At 39.6% G+C, this 14,693-nt stretch overlaps 1 protein-coding gene and 1 pseudogene across 10 annotated transcripts in view; both read left to right on the top strand.

Annotated features, from left to right (window-relative positions):
* TMEM108 (transmembrane protein 108) overlaps positions 1-14,693 on the top strand; it is a 387,164-nt gene that overhangs the window by 249,066 nt on the left and 123,405 nt on the right. The window lies entirely within an intron of this gene.
* On the top strand, positions 4,112-4,637 carry LOC118531274 (thymosin beta-10 pseudogene; annotated as a pseudogene).

The following is a 14,693-nucleotide window of genomic DNA, read 5'->3' as shown; positions in this document are numbered from 1 at the left end:
TGATTTATATAGTCTTGCTATCATGTCTGGTGGATTGGTAAGCTTCCCTAGGACTGCAGTCAGTCCATAGCCAACCATTCTATAACCCAAACAGGTACTGAATGAGATTAATAGACAAAGATATGCACTAATTTTATTCATTCAACAAATATTTGAGTGTCTGCTATGTGCAAGTCATTGTGTTAGATCCTGGTTAAGATCCCTTAAGAAACAAAATCTTAAAAATCTCAGAGAAAGATAGCTGAAGATTATTCTTTTCCAAAGCAAATTTTCATGGGCATTAAGTACTTAGTATGACATGATCAGGATCCAGGCTTCTTCTATCTTAAGATCCCACAATCTTTAGTGCTGCCCCCCACAAGATCATCACAGAAAGGGGAGAAAATATTGGATACTTAACCTTTTTTTTTTTTTTTTTTTTGCCTAGAAGTAATACACATAAATGTCTGTTTCCATCTCATTAGCTAGATCTAGTCATATGGTCCCATCTGAATGCAAGGGGCCTGGGAATAGTCTGTGGCTATGCAGACACTTCTCAGCAACAAATCTATACTACGGGAGGGAAACATAAATCTTGAATAGTCAACTAGTCATTTCTATGTTCTTGGCTCTAAGTTTAAAACTCTAAGTGGAAGGATAACTAATAAAACAAGACAGGCTTTCAAGCATTCAGTTCTTCTGAAAGCTTGTAGTATAGAGTAAAATAAAGGCAACAGGCATGGTTCTTAGAAATAACTAGTTCTAGTTGAATCTCAGATCTGTACCTCTGAAACAAATAATGCAATATATGTTAAGAAAGAAAAAAAGAAGAAGAAGAATGTAGCAGGAGGGGAAGAATGAAGGGGGGAAATCGGAGGGGTAGACGAACCATGAGAGACGATGGACTCTGAAAAACAAACTGAGGGTTCTAGAGGGGAGGGGGGTGGGAGGATGGGTTAGCCTGGTGATGGGTATTGAGGAGGGCACGTTCTGCATGGAGCACTGGGTGTTATGCACAAACAATGAATCATGGAACACTATATCTAAAACTAATGATGTAATGTATGGGGATTAACATAACAATAAAAAATTAAAAAAAAAAAAAGAAATAATTAGTTCTAACCACTGTTGCTTTGAAACTCCTACAGCATTATTTCACAGATAGTTTTCTGTTATGGAGTTCTATTATCACTGTCATCATTACCACATCTGTTGATGTGAGTGCCCTTGAAATAAATGAGTGACCAAAACCACACTAATTTCAAGTTTTGATAGACACATGGGGCTAAATATTGCTGTTCACAGATTTAAAAGGATGACAGGAAAGTAAAACATGATTCATTTCAACTTCTTGCTGTGGTAGTATTAAAAGAGCTATACAGGTCTGGATATGTGAGATGAATGAAAACAGGACTATCATTTAAGTTTATTCAGGTTGTGAACTGCAGATAGTAGGGACACCATTCACATTATAGACTTTGTTGACAGTGTCCTCCTAAAGTTATGTGGCTATTCTGTAGAGGACCTGAATGAAAATTTTAGCAGTGGAGTCATTAGGACAACAATGTTTAAACACAATTTATGATGCTGTAATTATAAATTCACACTGGGACCCAGCAGATAACTTTCCTTTTAGATTTTTTTAATACAAGTTTTCTTGTATTTTCTTCATACAGTATGTAAGGAAGTCTTGCATTTCATGTTCCTATGGGGAAGTGGAAAGTAAAATCAAAGAAGAGAGTTGAGTGTATAATGAAAGGTAAAGAAACAGAATGGAAGGGTGAAGAAGCTATGACATTTTGAGAACTAAATAAGTAGATGAGGAAACCTCTCTAAGCCTCTGATCACTCACTCATCTATAAAATGGGAGGTTTGGGCTAGGAGATCTTTGACATTCATTCTTGTGTACAGTGTTCAAAAAAAACATAGAATGTAGAGAAACCTATTGCAGGAGTTGCTGTTTTACCCAAGAAATATCCCATAAAACAAGAAGAGTAGTTCTGTGGCAGAAAACATTTTTCTGGGAGTCAGAAAAGCTAGATTCTAATGCTGGCTCTGCTGCTAACTTCCTATCAATTATTTCACCTATCTGAGCCTCATTTTATCCATTTCTTTTTTTTCTTTTTTTTAAGATTTATTTATTTATTTATTTATTTATTTGAGAGAGAGCACAAGCAAGGGGAGCAGCAGAGGGAGAGGAAGAAGTAGGCTCCCTGCTGAGTTCAATCCCAGGACTCTGAGACCATGACATGAGCCGAAGGCAGATGCTTAACTGACTTTTATCCATCATTTTATCCATTTCTGAGTCTCAGCTTATGCACCTGTAAAAATAACATTAAAATAAAAAATGGTCTATAAGTTTATTCCTACTCTTAGTATTGTAGAATTAAGAATGGATGGATGTTTTTGGCCTAAAACAAACAAAAAGGTCCTGAGTGTCATTTAATCTGCATTGGAGTCAGATAGCCTGAGAAAAGCTCACCAAAGAAGAAATATAAGTGAGAGCACAAGATGATCTTTTCAGTTACTCCATCCTAGGTGTCACTGCTTATAAAAATGTATTAAACTCTTTAGGTATGATCAAATCAGTACAGAAAACTGAAATGCATACCACCCTTCTGATAGGTTTTTTGGATTCTAAATCTGTAGAAAGATTTCTTTTGCCGGTGATTAATTTAGTTTCACCTGGTTTCATTGTTTACCAAGCTTTCCTTGGTTGGCTGATAATCATCTTCAAAAATGTGTTCTGTATTCTTGAAATTTGCTAAAAGAAGAAAACTTAAATGTTCTCACCACGAAAAAAGATAAATGTGAGGTTACGAATAGGTTAATTAGCTGGATTGTGGTAATTATTTTACTATATTTGTATTGTAAAATATCACCATGTATACCTTAAATATATGCAGTGTTTGTTTGTCAGTTATACCTCAATAAAACTGGGGAGAAGAGGCTAAATAAACAAAAAATGTGTTCTGAATATCTCCTGATATTCAGGAGATATAATGACTACTATTGTAGTCATTATAAGCATTAACAAAAGTAAAAGAAAAATAGGCCTGATCTCATAGAGCTTTGGGTACCTCCAATAGGTGAGGGAAGTAGCTAATTGGAAAGGTAATTTTAAAAACTAAATTGTAAACCTGGCTTCAGCACACCTGAAGGTCCTAAACATGTCATGTGAAGGAACATGAGTCATATTCCTATTAAAGAACATATAAAAGATACTCATTAAATATTTGTAGGTTGAATGAATGTGCCTGGGAAAACAAAATCCACCTGCAACAAAAGCGGCCAGTGAACAAAGCTATCAGTCACTGTTATGGGTATTAGTGGAAAAAAATAGTAATAACGCTAGCCCCCTTGAGAATTTCTAACCGTATCCCTGCTCTTGCAGTTTGGATTTTGAATCCATATTATATATGTAATATAAGTAACTCTAAGAGGAATATAAATAAAAATATTTTGTGTGGGTAACAAGCACCTCTGGGGGCCAGCCAAAAATGGAAATTCTCTTGGTAGGAAAGCATCCTCAACCAAGGGGGCTCAGGATACGTAGAGATTAACTTCAGTCAGATATGAGATTTTAATAAGAGATTGCCAAATGCATAAGGAAACAAACTGATAGCGAGAGTCAGCAAAAGAAAGAGGAGAGAAAGGAAAGAGAAAAGGGAGGCTAGGGAGAGAGATTGATTTAGATTGCCAAGAACTTTAGATATTGGAATTATCAGGTACTGAATATGAACTATGGTAGTAGTCTCATTATCTATCGATGTTTAATAACCCCAGAACTCAGTGACATAAAACAACCAGTAGTTATGCTCATGGAGTCTGTGGGTCAGGAACTCTGGATTTGGGGAATGGTTTTCCTTGCTCCACGTTGCCTGGGTCCACAGCTGGATGACTGGAAGGCTGGAGCAACTCAACAGCTGGCTGCTGCAATACTCTGAAGGTTCGTTCACTCATATTTCTGGTGGTTCATGCCGGCTGTGATTGAGGCCCTAGCTGGAGTTATCAGTCAGAACATCCAAATGTGGCCTCTCCATGTGGCCTGGACTCCCTCACAGCATTGTGGCTGGTTCCCAGTGCGTCTGCGGAGGCAGGCAGAAGCTCTATCACCTTTTCTAACCTAGCCTCAGAATCATGCAGCATGACTCCTACAGGATTCTATTCAAAAAAGAAATCAGTCGGTCTCTTGCTGCAGCAACGCAAGTGGGAGCACCAGGCGCCGGGCTCGGAGCGGAACTCCACGGATCGCTTTAAGAAAATGGCAGACAAGCCGGACATGCAGGAAATCTCCAGCTTCGATAAGGCCAAGTTGAAGGAAACGGAGACGCAGGAGAACACCCTGCCGACCAAAGAGACCATTGAGCAGGAGAAGTGGAGTGAAATTTCCTAAGAACCTAGAGGATTCCCCACCCCCGTCATCTTCGAGACACCCCCGTCGTGACGTGGAGGAAGAAGAGCCACCTGCAAGATGGACACGAGCGACAAGCTGCACTGTGAACCCGGGCACTCCATGCCGACGCCACCGGCCTGCAGGTCTCTGAGGGGACCCCCCCAATCGGACTGCCAAATTCTCCGGTTTGCCCTGGGATATTATAGCAAATTATTTGTATGTTTAATGAAAATAAAACACACCTCGTGGCAAAAAAAAAAAATCAATCACAAAGGCCTAGCCAGGTTTGGAAGAAAGGAAAAGAGACTTCACCTCTTGATAAGGGCTGCTGTCAAGGTTCTGAGAGGGAATTTGGAACCAGAAATATTGTTGTAGCCATCTTAGAAAGACAGTCTGTTACAATAGGTAAAAATATTTGAATAAATAGAAGATAGAAATGGGGGAGAGGAATCTTGAGATAATAAACTATTAAAATTAACCAGTTAGATTTGAAAAAAAGAACTAGCTAGATCTTACAGAACTAAAAAATGTGTGATTATTAGAATTTGAAACTCAGTGGATGGATTAAATAGCAGATTAAATATCTTTAAAAAATACTTAATGTGCTGGAACACAGAGTTTAAGAAATTACCTGGAATAGGGGTGCCTGGGTGGCTCAATTGGTTAAGCATCTGCCTTTGGCTAGGGTCACAATCCCAGGGTCCTGGGATCGAGCCCCGTGTTGGGCTCCCTGCTCAGCAGAGAGCCTGCTTCTTCCTCTCCTCCCTGCTCATGCTCTCTGGCTATCTCAGTCTCTCCCTCTCTCCCTCAAATAAATAGATAGAAGTAAATCTGAATATTAGTCTCAGTCTCTCCCTCTCTCCCTCAAATAAATAAATAAAATCTTTGAGAAAAAAAAAGAAATTACCTGGAATATATTATGGAGAAATAGAAGGTAAAAAATGTGAGTGATTGAGATATGTAAGACAGAGAAGGCCTAATATATGGGGTTCAAGAAGAAAAGGATAGAGAAAGTAAGGCAGAAGAAATATTTGAAGATGTAATGCAGAATATTTGCTAGGATGTATGAAAGATATGAATGCTCAGATTCTGGCAATACTGTGAATCTTAAGAAAAAATAAAAAATTCCATACCTGGATAAATAATGAAATTACAGATAAAAAGATGTCTTAAAAGCAGCCAGTGGAAAAAGTTACTTAGAAAGAAATAACATTTAAACTGACAGTTGACTTTGCAACCACTATAGTATCCAGGAGACTGTGAAATAATACCTTTAAAATGCTGGTAGTTAAAAATAAATAAATAAATAAATAAAATGCTTATACTTGGTACTGTCAACTTAGAATTATGGATCTAATAAAACTATCTTTAAAGCATGAGAGCAAAATAATGTTCAGATGTTTTTTTGTTTGTTTTTTTTTTAATAGAACATTTCACAGATGGACCCTCATTTAAAGAACTTCTGAAAAACGTGCTTCAGGAAGAAGGAAATTCTTCTCAGAGGGAAGGTCATCAAAGAAATTAGTAATTTTCTATATTAAACAAAATAATGTCTAATTGTAGGGTTAAAGAAAAAACTAAAATATACTATACAATAGTAGCATATAAATTGGAAGGGGTTGAACGGAATCAAAGTCTTAAATTCTTATAGTGTTTGAGAAGATGGAAAATACATTGTCAAGTAGTCATGAAAGAATTTTAAGGGAACCACTAAAAAAAATAGAAATAAACTCCAAACAAGTAGAGCAAAAAAACTATTGGAATAAGAAAAAAAATACAGTCCAAAGGAAGACAATAAAGAGGGGGAAATAGGCATAAAGTTAGATAAATAGGACAAGATAGAAGTAAATCTGAATATTAGTAAGTATCAGTGGGATAAACTAACCAGTTAAGTGCTTCACAACTTACTTTAAGAGATTATGTTTAATGTGAAAATCCCCAGAAAAAGATAATAGGAGAAAGGAAAATTATGGGTCATTCTTGCCCAAGAAAATGATTGTAGTCATGAATTGGTAGGAGGGATCATGGCAATCATCAGACCTACAAAGGATATGGTGCCTACATCCATCACCCCTGATTTCAGAATGCCTACAAGGACACATTGTGCTGCCTTCTGGTTTATTTCTTGGGTAGAGGTTGGCAGGAGGTCTTCGTTGATATCACCCCATTTGAGGCTGTCTGTTAATATTCATGACCTGAGGCTGCTACATAGCACCTGTGTTATATAACAGCACCTTTTTTATGACCTAAGATGTCACAGTCTCATGAGTAATGAGGTGCCGGTGGGAGTTATTGAAGGATTGACTGTAGACTCTTAACCAATCCACAATTTGCAGGACATGAGGTGCCATCATAAAGAATTAATCAAAGTGATTCTTCTCTGTTGCTATGGACAGATTACACTCTAATTCTGTCTCTGATAGTTTATGACTACTCTCTGAGTAGTTAAAAATGTATTTTTAATAAGCCTTAGAAAAGCAATTTATTTTTGCATGGGTTAAGCCTTGCTCATGTCCAGAAATTTTCAACAATCAGATCTGACCTCATAAAACTTAACCCTCCCAAAACAAAATCTAAAGCAATATTATGTTTCCCGCTTTGAATACAGCAGATCTACCTGTCATCTATTCACTAGTATCTTTTTTTTTTATTGTTATGTTAATCCCCATATATTACATCATTAGTTTTAGATATAGTATTCCATGATTCATTGTTTGTGCATAACACCCAGTGCTCCATGCAGAACGTGCCCTCCTCAATACCCATCACCAGGCTAACCCATCCTCCCACCCCCCTCCCCTCTAGAACCCTCAGTTTGTTTTTCAGAGTCCATCGTCTCTCATGGTTCGTCTACCCCTCCGATTTCCCCCCCTTCATTCTTCCCCTCCTGCTACATTCTTCTTCTTCTTTTTCTCTTTCTTAACATATATTGCATTATTTGTTTCAGAGGTACAGATCTGAGATTTAACAGTCTTGCACAATTCACAGCGCTTACCAGAGCACATACCCTCCCCAGTGTCCATCACCCAGTCACCCCATCCCTCCCACCCCACCCCCCACTCCAGCAACCCTCAGTTTGTTTCCTGAGATTAAGAATTCCTCATATCAGTGAGGTCATATGATACATGTCTTTCTCTGTTTCACTTATTTCGCTCAGCATAATACCCTCCAGTTCCATCCATGTCGTTGCAAATGGCAAGATCTCATTCCTTTTGATGGCTGCATAATATTCCATTGTGTATATATACCACATCTTCTTTATCCATTCATCTGTTGATGGACATCTTGGCTCTTTCCACAGTTTGGCTATTGTGGACATTGCTGCTGTAAACATCGGGGTGCACGTACCCTTTCGGGTCCCTACTTTTGTATCTTTGGGGTAAATACCCAGTAGTGCAATTGCTGGATCATATGGTAGCTCTATTTTCAACTTTTTGAGGAACCTCCATACTGTTTTCCAGAGTGGCTGCACCAGCTTGCATTCCCACCAACAGTGTAGGAGGGTTCCCCTTTCTCCGCATCCCCGCCAACATCTGTCATTTCCTGACTTGTTAATTTTAGCCATTCTGACTGGTGTGAGGTGGTATCTCATTGAGGTTTTGATTTGGATTTCCCTGATGCCGAGCGATATTGAACACTTTTTCATGTGTCTGTTGGCCGTTTGGATGTCTTCTTTGGAAAAATGTCTGTTCATGTCTTTTGCCCATTTCTTGATTGGATTCTTGTTCTTTTGGTGTTGAGTTTGATGAGTTCTTTATAGATTTTGGATACTAGCCCTTTATCTGATATGTCATTTGCAAATATCTTCTCCCATTCTGTCGGTTGTCTTTTGGTTTTGTTGACTGTTTCCTTTGCTTTGCAAAAGCTTTTTATCTTGATGAAGTCCCAATAGTTCATTTTTGCCCTTGCTTCCCTTGCCTTTGGCGATGTTTCTAGGAAGAAGTTGCTGCGGCTGAGGTCGAAGAGGTTGCTGCCTGTGTTTTCCTTTAGGATTTTGATGGACTCCTGTCTCACATTGAGGTCTTTCAACCATTTGGAGTCTATTTTTGTGTGTGGTGTAAGGAAATGGTCCAGTTTCATTCTTCTGCATGTGGCTGTCCAATTTTCCCAACACCATTTGTTAAAGAGACTGTCTTTTTTCCATTGGACATTCTTTCCTGCTTTGTCAAAGATTAGTTGACCATATAGTTGAGGGTCCATTTCTGGGCTCTCTATTCTGTTCCATTGGTCTATGTGTCTGTTTTTGTGCCAGTACCATACTGTCTTGATGATGACAGCTTTGTAGTAGAGCTGGAAGTCCGGAATTGTGATGCCGCCAGCTTTGCTTTTCTTTTTCAACATTCCTCTGGCTATGCGGGGTCTTTTCTGGTTCCATACAAATTTTAGGATTATTTGTTCCATTTCTTTGAAAAAAGTGGATGGTATTTTGATGGGGATTGCATTGAATGTGTAGATTGCTCTAGGTAGGATTGACATCTTCACAATATTTGTTCTTCCATCCATGAGCATGGAACGTTTTTCCATTTCTTTGTGTCTTCCTCCATTTCTTTCATGAGTATTTTATAGTTTTCTGAGTACAGATCCTTTGCCTCTTTGGTTAGATTTCTTCCTAGGTATCTTATGGTTTTGGGTGCAATTGTAAATGGGATCGACTCCTTAATTTCTCTTTCTTCTGACTTGTTGTTGGTGTATAGGAATGCCACTGACTTCTGTGCATTGATTTTATATCCTGCCACTTGACTGAATTCCTGTATGAGTTCTAGCAGTTTTGGGGTGGAGTCTGGGATTTTCCACATAAAGTATCATATCATCTGCAAAGAGTGAGAGTTTGACTTCTTCTTTGCCGATTTGGATGCCTTTTATTTCTTTTTGTTGTCTGATTGCTGTGGCTAGGACTTCCAATACTATGTTGAATAGCAGTGGTGATAGTGGACATCCCTGCCGCATTCCTGACCTTAGGGGGAAAGCTCTCAGTTTTTCCCCATTGAGAATGATATTCGCTGTAGGTTTTTCATAGATGGCTTTTATGATATTGAGGTATGTACCCTCTATCCCTATACTCTGAAGAGTTTTGATCAAGAAAGGATGCTGTACTTTGTCAAATGCTTTCTCTGCATCTATTGAGAGGATCATATGATTCTTGTTCTTTCTTTTGTTAATGTATTGTATCACATTGATTGATTTGCGGATGTTGAACCAACCTTGCAGCCCAGGGATAAATCCCACTTGGTCGTGGTGAATAATCCTTTTAATGTACTGTTGGATCCTATTGACTAGTATTTTGGTGAGAATTTTTGCATCCATGTTCATCAGGGATATTGGTCTGTAATTCTCCTTTTTGATGGGGTCTTTGTCTGGTTTTGGGATCAAGGTAATGCTGGCCTCATAAAATGAGTTTGGAAGTTTTCCTTCCATTTCTATTTTTTGGAACAGTTTCAGAAGAATAGGTATTAATTCTTCTTTAAATGTTTGGTCGAATTCCCCTGGGAAGCCATCTGGCCCTGGGCTTTTGTGTTTTGGGAGATTTCTGATGACTGCTTCAATTTCCTTAGTGGTTATAGGTCTGTTCAGGTTTTCTATTTCTTCCTGGTTCAGTTTTGGTAGTTGATACATCTCTAGGAATGCATCCATTTCTTCCAGGTTATCTAATTTGCTGGCATAGAGTTGCTCATAATATGTTCTTATAATTGTTTGTATTTCTTTGGTGTTGGTTGTGATTTCTCCTCTTTCATTCATGATTTTGTTGATTTGGGTCATTTCTCTTTTCTTTTTGATAAGTCTGGCCAAGGGTTTATCAATCTTGTTAATTCTTTCAAAGAACCAGCTCCTAGTTTCGTCGATCTGTTCTACTGTTCTTTTGGTTTCTATTTCATTGATTTCTGCTCTGATCTTTATTATTTCTCTTCTCCTGCTGGGTTTAGGCTTTATTTGCTGTTCTTTCTCCAGCTCCTTTAGGTGTAGGGTTAGGTTGTGTACTTGAGACCTTTCTTGTTTCTTGAGATAGGCTTGTATTGCTATATACTTTCCTCTTAGGACTGCCTTTGCTGTATCCCAAATATTTGGAATAGTTGTGTTTTCATTTTCATTGGTTTCCATGAATTTTTTTAATTCTTCTTTAATTTCCTGGTTGACCCATTCATTCTTCAGTAGGATGCTCTTTAGCCTCCAGGTATTTGAGTTCATTCCGACTTTCCTCTTGTGATTGAGTTCTAGTTTCAAAGCATTGTGGTCTGAAAATATGCAGGGAATGATCCCAGTCTTTTGGTACCAGTTGAGACCTGATTTATGACCTAGGATGTGGTCTATTCTGGAGAATGTTCCATGGACACTAGAGAAGAATGTGTATTCCGTTGCTTTGGGATGGAATGTTCTGAATATGTCTGTGAAGTCCATTTGGTCCAGTGTGTCATTTAAAGTCTTTATTTCCTTGTTGATCTTTGGCTTCGACGATCTGTCCATTTCAGTGAGGGGGGTGTTAAAGTCCCCCACTATTAATGTATTGTTGTCAATGTGTTTCTTTGCTTTTGTTATTAATTGCCTTATATAATTGGCTGCTCCCATGTTAGGGGCATAGATATTTACAATTGTTAGATCTTCTTGTTGGATAGACCCTTTAAGTAGGATATAGTGTCCTTCCTCATCTCTTATTACAGTCTTTGGTTTAAAATCTAATTTGTCTGATATAAGGATTGCCACCCCAGCTTTCTTTTGGTGTCCATTAGCATGGTAAATGGTTTTCCACCCCCTCACTTTCAATCTGGGGGTGTCTTTGGTTCTAAAATGAGTCTCTTGCAGACAGCATATCGATGGGTCTTATTTTTTAATCCAATCAGATAGCCTGTGTCTTTTGATTGGGGCATTTAGCCCATTTACATTCAGGGTAACTATTGAAAGATAGGAATTTAGTGCCATTGTATTGCCTGTAAAGTGACTGTTACTGTATATTGTTTGTGTTCCTTTCTGGTCTATGTTGCTTTTAGGCTCTCTCTTTGCTTAGAGGACCCCTTTCAAGATTTCTTGTAGGGCTGGTTTCGTGTTTGCAAATTCCTTTAGTTTTTGTTTGTCCTGGAAGCTTTTTATCTCTCCTTCTATTTTCAATGACAGCCTAGCTGGATATAGTATTCTTGGCTGCATATTTTTCTCATTTAGTGCTCTGAATATGTCCTGCCAGTCCTTTCTGGCCTGCCAGGTCTCTGTGGATAAGTCTGTTGCCAATCTAATGTTTCTACCATTGTAGGTTACATATCTCTTCTCCCGAGCTGCTTTCAGGATTTTCTCTTTGTCTCTGAGACTCGTAAGTTTAACTATTAGATGTCGGGGTGTTGACCTATTTTTATTGATTTTGAGAGGGGTTCTCTGTGCTTCCTGGATTTTGATGCCTGTTTCGTTCCCCAAATTAGGGAAATTCTCTGCTATAATTTGCTCCATTATACCTTCTGCCCCTCTCTTTCTTCTTCTTCTGGGATCCCAATTATTCTAATGTTGTTTCGTCTTATGGTATCATTTATCTCTCGAATTCTGCCCTCGTGATCCAGTAGTTGTTTATCTCTCTTTTTCTCAGCTTCTTTATTTTCCATCATTTGGTCTTCTGTCTCACTGATTCTTTCTTCTGCCTCATTTATCCTAGCAGTTAGCGCCCCCATATTTGATTGCCCCTCATTAATAGCCTTTTTGATTTCTACTTGGTTAGATTTTAGTTCTTTTACTTCTCCAGAAAGGGTTTCTCTAATAACTTCCATGCTTTTTTCAAGCCCAGCTAGTATCTTTAAAGTGATGATTCTGAACTCTAGATCTGACATCGTACTAATGTCCGTATTGAGTAGGTCCCTGGCAGTCGGTACTACCTCTTGTTCTTTTTGTTGAGGTGATTTTTTCCGTCTTGTCATTTTGTGCAGAGGAGAATAGATTAATGAGAGAACAAAATGCTAGCAGGGTAACAACGTCCCCAGAAAATATACTCTAAACAAATCAGAAAAGACCTGAAGCAGTGGGAAAAGAAAGGGAAAGAGAGAAAAAAGAAAAAGAAAGAAAAAAAGAAAAAAGATAAAGATAAAGATAAAGATAAAAACAAACAAAACCAGAACAAAACAAAACAAAACAAAAACAGAATGTGATCAAATATGATCAGGCTGGTTTATAGATCAGTGCCACACACTAGATTTTGGGTGTATTTTGGTCTGTTAAAAGAAAGTGCCTCCCAAAATTTTAAAGAAAGAAAAACTTATATATGTACAAAAATAAGGGTTGATATGATGAAGGGATGGAATATGACTGTAAAGATGGAAATTATAAAAAATTTTATAAAAGGAATTGATAAGTTGTTTGAAAAAAGAAAGAAGAGGATTTAAAAAAAAAAAAAAGAAAAAAGGGAGAGAATGTGATCAGGCAGGGGAGTAGAAAAAAACCATACACTAGAGATTTAGAGTATATTTTGATCTGTTAGAAGAAACTATCTCAAAATTTTAAAGAGAGAACAACTTATATATATATGCCAAAAATACGGGTAACTACTATGAAGGGATAGAATATGACTAAAAATGAAAAATAAAAATGTTTTTTTAAAAAAGGGATTGATAAGATGTTGGTTGAAAAAGGGAAAAAGAAAAATTCAAAAAAAAAGGAAAAAAGAAAAAAAGACAGTTAAAAAATATAATTTACTTTGAAAGACTAAAGAATCATGGTAAAAAAGCCATGAATTCTATGTGCAGTATTCCCCTAGCGCTGGAGTTCTGCCGTTCTCACTGATCGGTAAACTTGGTCTTGGCTGGCTGTTCTCGCTGATCTTCTGGGGGAGGGGCCTGTTGCCGTGGTTCCCAAATGTCTTTGCCGGAGGCAGAATTGCCCCGCCCTTGCCCGGTCCGGGCTAAGTAATCTGCTCGGGTTTGCTCTCGGGAGCTTTTGTTCCCTGCAAGCTTTCCATACAGCTTTGGAGGCGGAGAGTGAAAATGGCGGCCTCCCAGTCTCCGCCCCAGAGGAGCCAAGAACTCAGGGCCCAGCTCCTCAGTGAGCCCCCAGAGAAAAACAGTCAGTCACTCCCGTCTCCCCGGTCTCCGGCCGCACTCCGTGCTCACCCGGCCTGTGACCACGCATTTCTATCTCTGGCACCCGACCCCGGGTGGAGTCTCCAAACCCATCAGATCCCTGCGGTGCGCTCCCACGCTGCTCCTCCCGGGGGAGGAAGGGGAGTCTCCCCGGATCTGCCGCTTGTCGGGTCCCTGCTGGAGGAGCAGTGGCCCGACTGTGCCCCGGATCACCGTCTATGGCAACCCCGAGCTGAGAGCCCGCGCCTGAGCTCCGTCTCTGCAGCCGGCTTCCCTGCTCCGATACCTGGGAGCTCTGCCACACTCAGGCACCCCCAGTCTTTCTGTGACCCCGAGGGTCCTGAGACCACACTGTCCCACGAGGGCTCCACCCCCCACTTAGCCACCAGAGCGACGTCCCTCAGCGGAGCAGACTTCTAAAAGTTCTGATTTTGTGCTCCCCGGCTCTATCACTTGCCAGAAGGGGCCGACAGAGGCCCCTCCCCCGCCATCTGTCCTCCCGAATATCGCCTTGGATTCACCTCTCCGCACATCCTACCTTCCAGAAAGTGGTCGCTTTTCTGTTCAGAGAGTTGTTGCTATTCTTCTCTTCGATCTCCTGTTGAGTTTGTAGGTGTTCAGAATGGTTTGATCCCTATCCAGCTGAATTCCTGAGAGGAGACGAAATGCAGGTCTCCTACTCCTCCGCCATCTTGCTCCGCCCCTATTCACTAGTATCTTAAAGCTTGAGTTGGCCAATTAGGTTAAAGTTAAAAAGCTTAGATTTGCCTCTCATCTTTTCCTTCTCTATGAGAACTGTTATTGAGTAAAGGAAAAAAGAAATGGGATGAAAATCCTTCATCCCATTAGATTTAGGTTTAGGATTATGATTAAGTTGTATATCTGAACTGGGCAGAGTAGATGTTGCCTAGTTGTAAACTTTGGCTGATTCCTGGTGATGAGGAAGACAAGTGCCAAAGTGATGGAAGTCCAGAGCAGTTCCTCAGGTATTCATGCGTCGCTTTCTTGTCTCTGAGGCAGCTGCTGCCATCTCACCTCCCAGTCCCTGCAACCCAGGGGCAGAAGTGCAGCCCCAGCACCCCAAAGAGCACTCTGCCTTCTCCAGCATCACTGCTGCTGCTCTTCTTCATCCTCTGCAGAACCTCTCCTTCTGCGGTACCTGTCTTCAAGACTTTGGGGAGAGCAAAATGATCTCCTCATCTAGAGTGGGAAGGGAATCAGGCCAGGGGCCAAGAAAAGAGAGAAATGGAGAGAGCAAGGGACTATAAAACATCTTT

Source organism: Halichoerus grypus, chromosome 1, assembly GCF_964656455.1.
Source record: "Halichoerus grypus chromosome 1, mHalGry1.hap1.1, whole genome shotgun sequence".
In the NCBI taxonomy this organism is placed as follows: Eukaryota; Metazoa; Chordata; class Mammalia; order Carnivora; family Phocidae; genus Halichoerus; species Halichoerus grypus.
This window is presented reverse-complemented; position numbering and strand designations above follow the sequence as displayed.